The 6,590-nt window shown below is 38.4% G+C and overlaps 1 protein-coding gene across 1 annotated transcript in view; it reads right to left on the minus strand.

Moving 5' to 3' along the window:
- KLHL3 (kelch like family member 3) overlaps nucleotides 1–6,090 on the minus strand; it is a 205,670-nt gene extending 199,580 nt beyond the window's left edge. Inside the window, exon 1 of the mRNA XM_016424080.2 lies at nucleotides 5,948–6,090. The gene's annotated coding sequence lies outside the window, so the exon portion shown is untranslated. The remainder of the gene's footprint in view (nucleotides 1–5,947) is intronic.
- Between the last annotated feature and the right edge of the window lie 500 nt (nucleotides 6,091–6,590).

The raw sequence follows: 6,590 nt of genomic DNA on the forward strand, positions 1-6,590 counted from the left end.
AAATACCAAATGGAAGAGGTACAAAAAGGCATAGGCAGGAGAGACTCAGTTAAGGGGCAGGGTAATACAGGGCTACCTGCTTCTTCAGAATCATTTCTAAATAAATGTCCCTAATTAATCAAACTCATGTGTCCTTATTTTATAATTAAAATAATCAATCAATACTTCAAGGATGCAGGACTTTATCTGTGTGTGTGTATATATATATATATATATATATATATATATATATATATATATATTTCTATTCCTTAGTAGATGTTTGATAAGTTTTAGAGACCAAGAAATTAATTTCTTAATGGTCAACCCACCAGTGGTCAGCCTCTCCAAATTTCACCAGGCAAATCCTCTAGCAAAAGACACAGTTCATCACCATACCTGTACCTCTGTACCCTGATGCTTCCATGTAACTTGCCTTCCATTTGCACAGTATTCAAGAACTCATAGATACTTTCATATATATGATTCCATTTGGCATCATCATAATAGAGTTTTATGGTTTATAGTAATCTGTTATTCAGGTTTATAGTAATCCACTAGGTTATTCAGGTATTATTATTATCATCTTCAGCTTTTAGATGAGGAAACTGAGACTCAAGGCCACACAGCTAGGCCCTGAGACTTAAACTCCTGTGTTAATTAATTAATTCCAATTTCAAATCTCTTTCCTCATTCTTTTCAGTCTCCAAAAAAGCAGTGCAGCTAAACAAAACAAAGGTACAAATAACTTCCACTATAGACTAACATCATGCCTCTCTCACCTCACACACAAAAACAAAAAAACTAAAAATGGTTCTCTGCCTCCTCATCCCTTCTTCCTCTTCTTTCTCTAATCAGTCTGGTGGCTCTTCCCCAGATGTTTCCTCAGATAGTCAATCACTAGCACCAGTAAATGCTGCAAGCCATAAACAAGGAAACTCAATCCCAAGGTGTCACCATTTGGAGGAAGGGGGAGGGGGTGCTAAGAGGGTAGAAAAAAAACAAAAGAAAGATTCAATGGGTTTCACTTTTGCAGTCCCCTTATTTATGACTTGGACTTTCAGAAAAGAAAAAACAGGAATCAGCAAAGCAGTGAGCAACAGCAGGGAAGGTTAAAAACGCAGGGAGAGTTTAAGAAATGAGTGCCCAGAAAATTTCCACAAAAAAAGTTTGTGGAATAAGGACCAGTTTGGGAGATAAAGTTCTATAGAGATTTTGAAGACTCATGAAATTAGAACTGAAAGGAACCTTAAAGACTGGCTCAATCCCCTCATTTTATAGTTGAGGAAACTGAGATTCAAAAAGGCTGAGGGATTTACCCAAGGTGAGTGAAGAAAGTAATGGTATATGAATCCAAGTCTTCAACTCCAAATCCATTGCTTTTTTTTTTTACCCTTACCTTACGTCTTGGAGTCAATACTGTGTATTGGCTCCAAGGCAGAAGAGTGGTAAGGGTAGGCAATGGGGGTCAAGTGACTTGCCCAGGGTCACACAGCTGGGAAGTGTCTGAGGCCAGATTTGAACCTAGGACCTCCCGTCTCTAGGGCTAGCTCTCAATTCACTAAGCTACCCAGCTGCCCCTCCATTGCTTTTTACTACTGTACTCTGCTGCCTTGAATCAACTCTGAGAATTCTCCTACCATCCTACAAAACATTCCTCAAACAACTTTTAACATCAAAGTAACTGGTAGAATAAAATGTATTGTCTTCCATGTATATAGCACTGATCCTTTTCAAAATTCTTTCATGTACCTTTCTTTTTTTCATATATGAGGTTGAGTGAACTTGACCAAGAAAATAACAATAATATTAATGGCTCATATTTTAAGGTCTATGGCATACTTTATTTTTTTTTAATTTTTTAAATAAAAACCCTTGTGGGGTAACTAGGTGGATTGAGAGGCCTAGAGACAGGAGGTCCTGGGTTCAAATTTGACCTCAATTACTTCCTAGTAGCCCTTATGGCACTTCTGCCTTAAAACCAATGCACAGTATTGATTCTAAGACAGAAGGTAAGTATTTAAAATATATATTTTAAAATAAATAAAAATAAAAAACCCTTACCTTCTGTCAGACTCATTACTAAGTATTGGCAGAAGAGTGATAATTTAGGCAAAGGGGTTAAATATGCCCAGGGTCACACAGCTGGAAAGTGTCTGAAGTCACATTTGAACCTAGGACCTCTGGTCTGAAGGCTGGGCTCTCTATCCACTGAGCCACTTAATTGGTCCTCTACAAAATACTTTAAATAGTTTTCTTGTCCTTAAAATAACCCTGTGAGGTAGTTACTATTATCATCTGTATTTTAAAGATGATGAAACTGAATCTGAGGATGCTTTGTCAAAAGTCACACTGCTGATGACAGGTCTCATATACTTACAAGTCAAGACATCACTCATCACCACCACTATTTTACCTTACTGTGGTGATGGCATTGGTTCCTTTTGAAAATGAAGAAGCAACAATTTTTAGGTAAGCATATGAAAGAGGATTCCAACTTAGGTCTGCCTGATTCCAAGTCTAATGCCAGATCACACTTTATGCACTTCCCTCTGATCACCCAGCAAATCACAGGTGGAACGGAGGATTAGAATTTGGATCTCCCAGTTTCTAATCCAGAGTTTGTATCCCATGCTTCATTAGCAACATGAAGCTCATCAGAGCCTTGGACCATTTATTTCATTTTTTATTCACATTCTCCCTGGACTCATTCCTTTTGTATCTGTGAGTCTAGGTAAACTTTATTATGTTTATTACCATTAAATAATCTGCCTTATTAAAAATTATTTAACATTTATTTTATTTTTAAATTGATAAGCAATTAATTTTGTCTCTCCCTCCACCTCTGTCCCATTGAGCAATAAATTATTTAATAAAGAAGTTATGACAAAACAAATTCCCTTATTTGTCATGTCTGAAAAGTTCTCCCACCATGATTCTTTCTGCATTTTAAATTCATTACCTCTCCATCAGGAGGTGATGCCACGTTTGAAAGTAAAGAAATGGAAGAATGAAAGAAAGAAATGCATCTGTCTACTCAGGCTGTTATGAAAGGTAAGAGAAAAAGTTAATCCAAGATCCTGGAGACTGAACAGTTATCTAAGAGAATCATCATATTTTCCTAGCATCCTAACTCCTTTTTAGTGATTGTCCCTAAATCCCTATAATCCAAGCTGACTGCTACCCTATAATATGCCAAAATAGAGAGATATGACTCATATCTCCATGATTCTTTTGTCAGGGGATATCCTAAGCAAGTTGGATCCACTATAGAAAAAAAAAGCCTTGAAATTCAGAGGTGAAATAACAGGTAAATGTATAATCCCTCTACCAGTCCTCTGTTGTCTCTTCCCCCTAACTGCCACACATTCTCCATTTCCTCCAGATTTCTTTCCTATTCTCTAATCTTTTCACACTCCATTTATTAGAAGTATCTCTGATATATCCCCTTTGCCCTCCATCCTGAATTAGGTGATCCAGGCATCCATATCAATTCAATTCAGCATGAATTTACTGTTGATATTGTTGTTTATGCTTCATTTTCTAAGAAAACCAGTGAGGTTATTGGATAATATCTTAACTTTCCAGTGAATTGGATTTAAGTATGACAGAGTTGCACAAAGTCGTTGGTCTCACTTACTCTTCCAGAGTCATTGAAGTCCAGTGGCAGGACAAAAAGTCAAGATGACTGGTGATGGTCCAGGATGCAGTGGAAGACTTCCATACCTTTGACATCTGGGTAAACTATAAGGACTCCACAGCACCTGCTTCAGTCAACTGTGCTGCTGGGAACAAATTATTTTCATCTGCCCTTTCTACTGAGAGTCTTCACATAATGGGGTAGACATCCCCCTAACCCATCAATGAGTTTGAGGCCCACTGGTACCTTCAACCTAATTAAGCCCATTGGCCAAGATGGTTTTACTGGACTGTGGCCATTATAGCTTCCTGGAGCCATAGCTGAGAGTTGAGTAACAAGTAGACACCAAAGGTGGCCAAGCAGCCCTGAAAAGGACTTGGCAAGCCCTCACACCAGGAGTTCTAGTCCTCCTTGAAAACCCTATTATACTCCAATATGCATTTATTAAGCACCTAATATATACCAGGTACTAGGAATACCAAAATAGAGGGTGGTGGGGAACAAAAGAAAATAGTTCCTATCCTCAAGGAACTTAAGCTTTATTGGATAACAGCTCAGTTGAGAGGCAGCTAGATGGCTCAGTGATTAGAGAGCCATCCCTGGAGTCCAAAGGTCCTTGGTTCAAATCTTGCCTCAGCCACTTCTTGTGTGACTTTGAACAGATCACTTAACTCCATTTGCCTAGCCCTTATTCTTCTATCTCAGGGTTGTTAACTAAGACAGAAAGTAAGGGTTGCTTTTCTTTTAAAAGGATATATCACAAAGACAAAGAAGAGCACTGACCCCCCCCTCCCCCAAGCTCTCTTTTGTACAGTGCTTTAAGGTTTAAAGATACCTAAATCATATCATTTGATCAAGCCAGTAAAACCCTCCACAATCTTGTCTCTAAGTGGTTTGGGCCTTAAATGAAGAAAATGACACCTTTACTAAATAGGCCTATTTTTAAGTCACCATTTTTTACAAGATGCTTTTCCTCCATTTTCTTCACTTATTGTCTTTGTCTAAACTCTTACCTGGCTTAAAGATTCTGAGTAAGGAGGAAAGTCAGCCAGTTACCCACCACTGGGTGGTACCTTGCATTATGGCAAGTCCATTCATAAGCCTCTCAATCAAATCTTTTGTGGGTTACTACTACCATCAAAGATGATAATCCCCCAAGAAGAAAGGAGACCTCTATCCCCATTCCTGAATTGAGAGGACCATAAAACAGGCCTACTTCCTATAGTATGCTACAAGTACTACTGAAATATGATCCTTTATAATTGTCTGTGATTTTTCTTGCAAATTGGATGGTACGTATCAGTAAGAGGATTGTGAATCTAGAATTGTAAAAGATCTCAGTCACCATCTAGCTTAGGTCCTTTGATAGATGAGACTGGGGCCCCAGGAAAATTGTGTAACTTTCCTCAGGTCACACAGATAATAAGTACCAGAGAAAGGATCTGAACCCAGGTTCTCTAATTCAAGAACCAGTTCTCTTTCCATTGCACCCATTCAAAACAGTTTTCTTTTTCTTTCTTTCTTTTTTTTTCCTTTTTTTTTTGTAAACCCTTACCTTTAGTCCTAATATCAATTCTAAGACAGAAGAGTGGCAAGGACTAGTCATTCAGGGTTAAGTGACTTGCCATGGGTCACAGAATCTGAGGCCAAATTTGAAAATAGGTCCTCCCAACTCCAGTCCTGGTGCTGTATCTACTGTCCTACTTAGCTGCCTCTAAGCTCAGTTTTCAAAATGTCTTGCAGTGTTTAGTAGGATGAAGATGGACACAAAAGACACAAAAAACTTGTCAGTGAATAAATTCCATCTAATCCAGGAACAGGCCCTAATTTTTTCCAACAAGGAATGAGTGATTTAAGGACCCAGAAATTCAACTATATTGGCTTCTTCTGAATTGCCTACAAATATGTTTTAGTCTTAACTATGTTCATAGAAAGTAATAAGCACCTGTTTGGGACTCTCCAAAAGCATCTCCTTTTGGAGGTGTTGATGAACCTCTCTTTTTCAATATCCTGGGAAAGGACTAAGGACATCTCCTAATTAAGTCTCAATGACCAGAGCTGACCCAGTGGCTTACATTGCTGTGGAAAAGAAATGAGTTAGAAGACCCACCCTTTTTGTTGGCCTTAAAGGGGAGCTGTTAGAATGTTTTGCCCCCTTTTCCCCTTTTGTCTTCTGTTTTCTGGGAAAATCTTAAGAAAATATCAGGGTTAGGAGATTAGGGCTGGGGGTGGGGTGGGGTAGGGTGGATAGGAGCTGGGTGGAGGGTTTCTCTGTAGGAGATGATAAGGATGCCTTGGGGAGGATGCTGATGGCAAAAGCAGGCATACCTTCACACACATGGCTGGTTTCAATCCTAGCCTTGAAGAAGTAGTAGAATAATTCTCAATCATGTGGTAGCTATGTATATGGGAAGCAGATGGTCTGAATGCTAAGAGTTCCTGAACTCTGGCTTCCTGGACAGTAGAGAGGGTTGTCAAGAACTTCTGGACAATGTTGAGTTCTAGATCCCCAATCTCCTAGGTAGAATCTGGCCTTCTAGTGATAGAAAGGGGATTTCTTTAGACAGCAATAGCTTCTAAGTTTATCCTAATAACAACCCCAAGTTTGTTTCTTTTCCAAGGGAAGTCTAAATTACATGATGGGGTTATGAGGAAGAAGAGCTCTAGGATTCCATGGTATTTGTTGGAGAGGTCAGAAAATTATGCCAATTGTTAAAAATAATTTTTCCCCCTTCAATTCAATGAAAAAAACAATTTTAACCTTTTTTGATTTGTTTGATTCAAATTCTCACTCTCCATCTCTGCCCCTTCCTCTCCATGACATGTCAAGCAATCTAACAAATTTTATGTGTAATAGTTAAAACATTTTTCCATATTAGTCATTTAATGAAAGAGAACTCAAAAGAAAAATGAAGAAATAAAATGAAATATAGTATGTCTCAGTCTGCATTCAGACTCCATCAGTTCTTTC

The sequence above is a fragment of the Monodelphis domestica genome, chromosome 1, assembly GCF_027887165.1.
Source record: "Monodelphis domestica isolate mMonDom1 chromosome 1, mMonDom1.pri, whole genome shotgun sequence".
NCBI lineage: Eukaryota > Metazoa > Chordata > Mammalia > Didelphimorphia > Didelphidae > Monodelphis > Monodelphis domestica.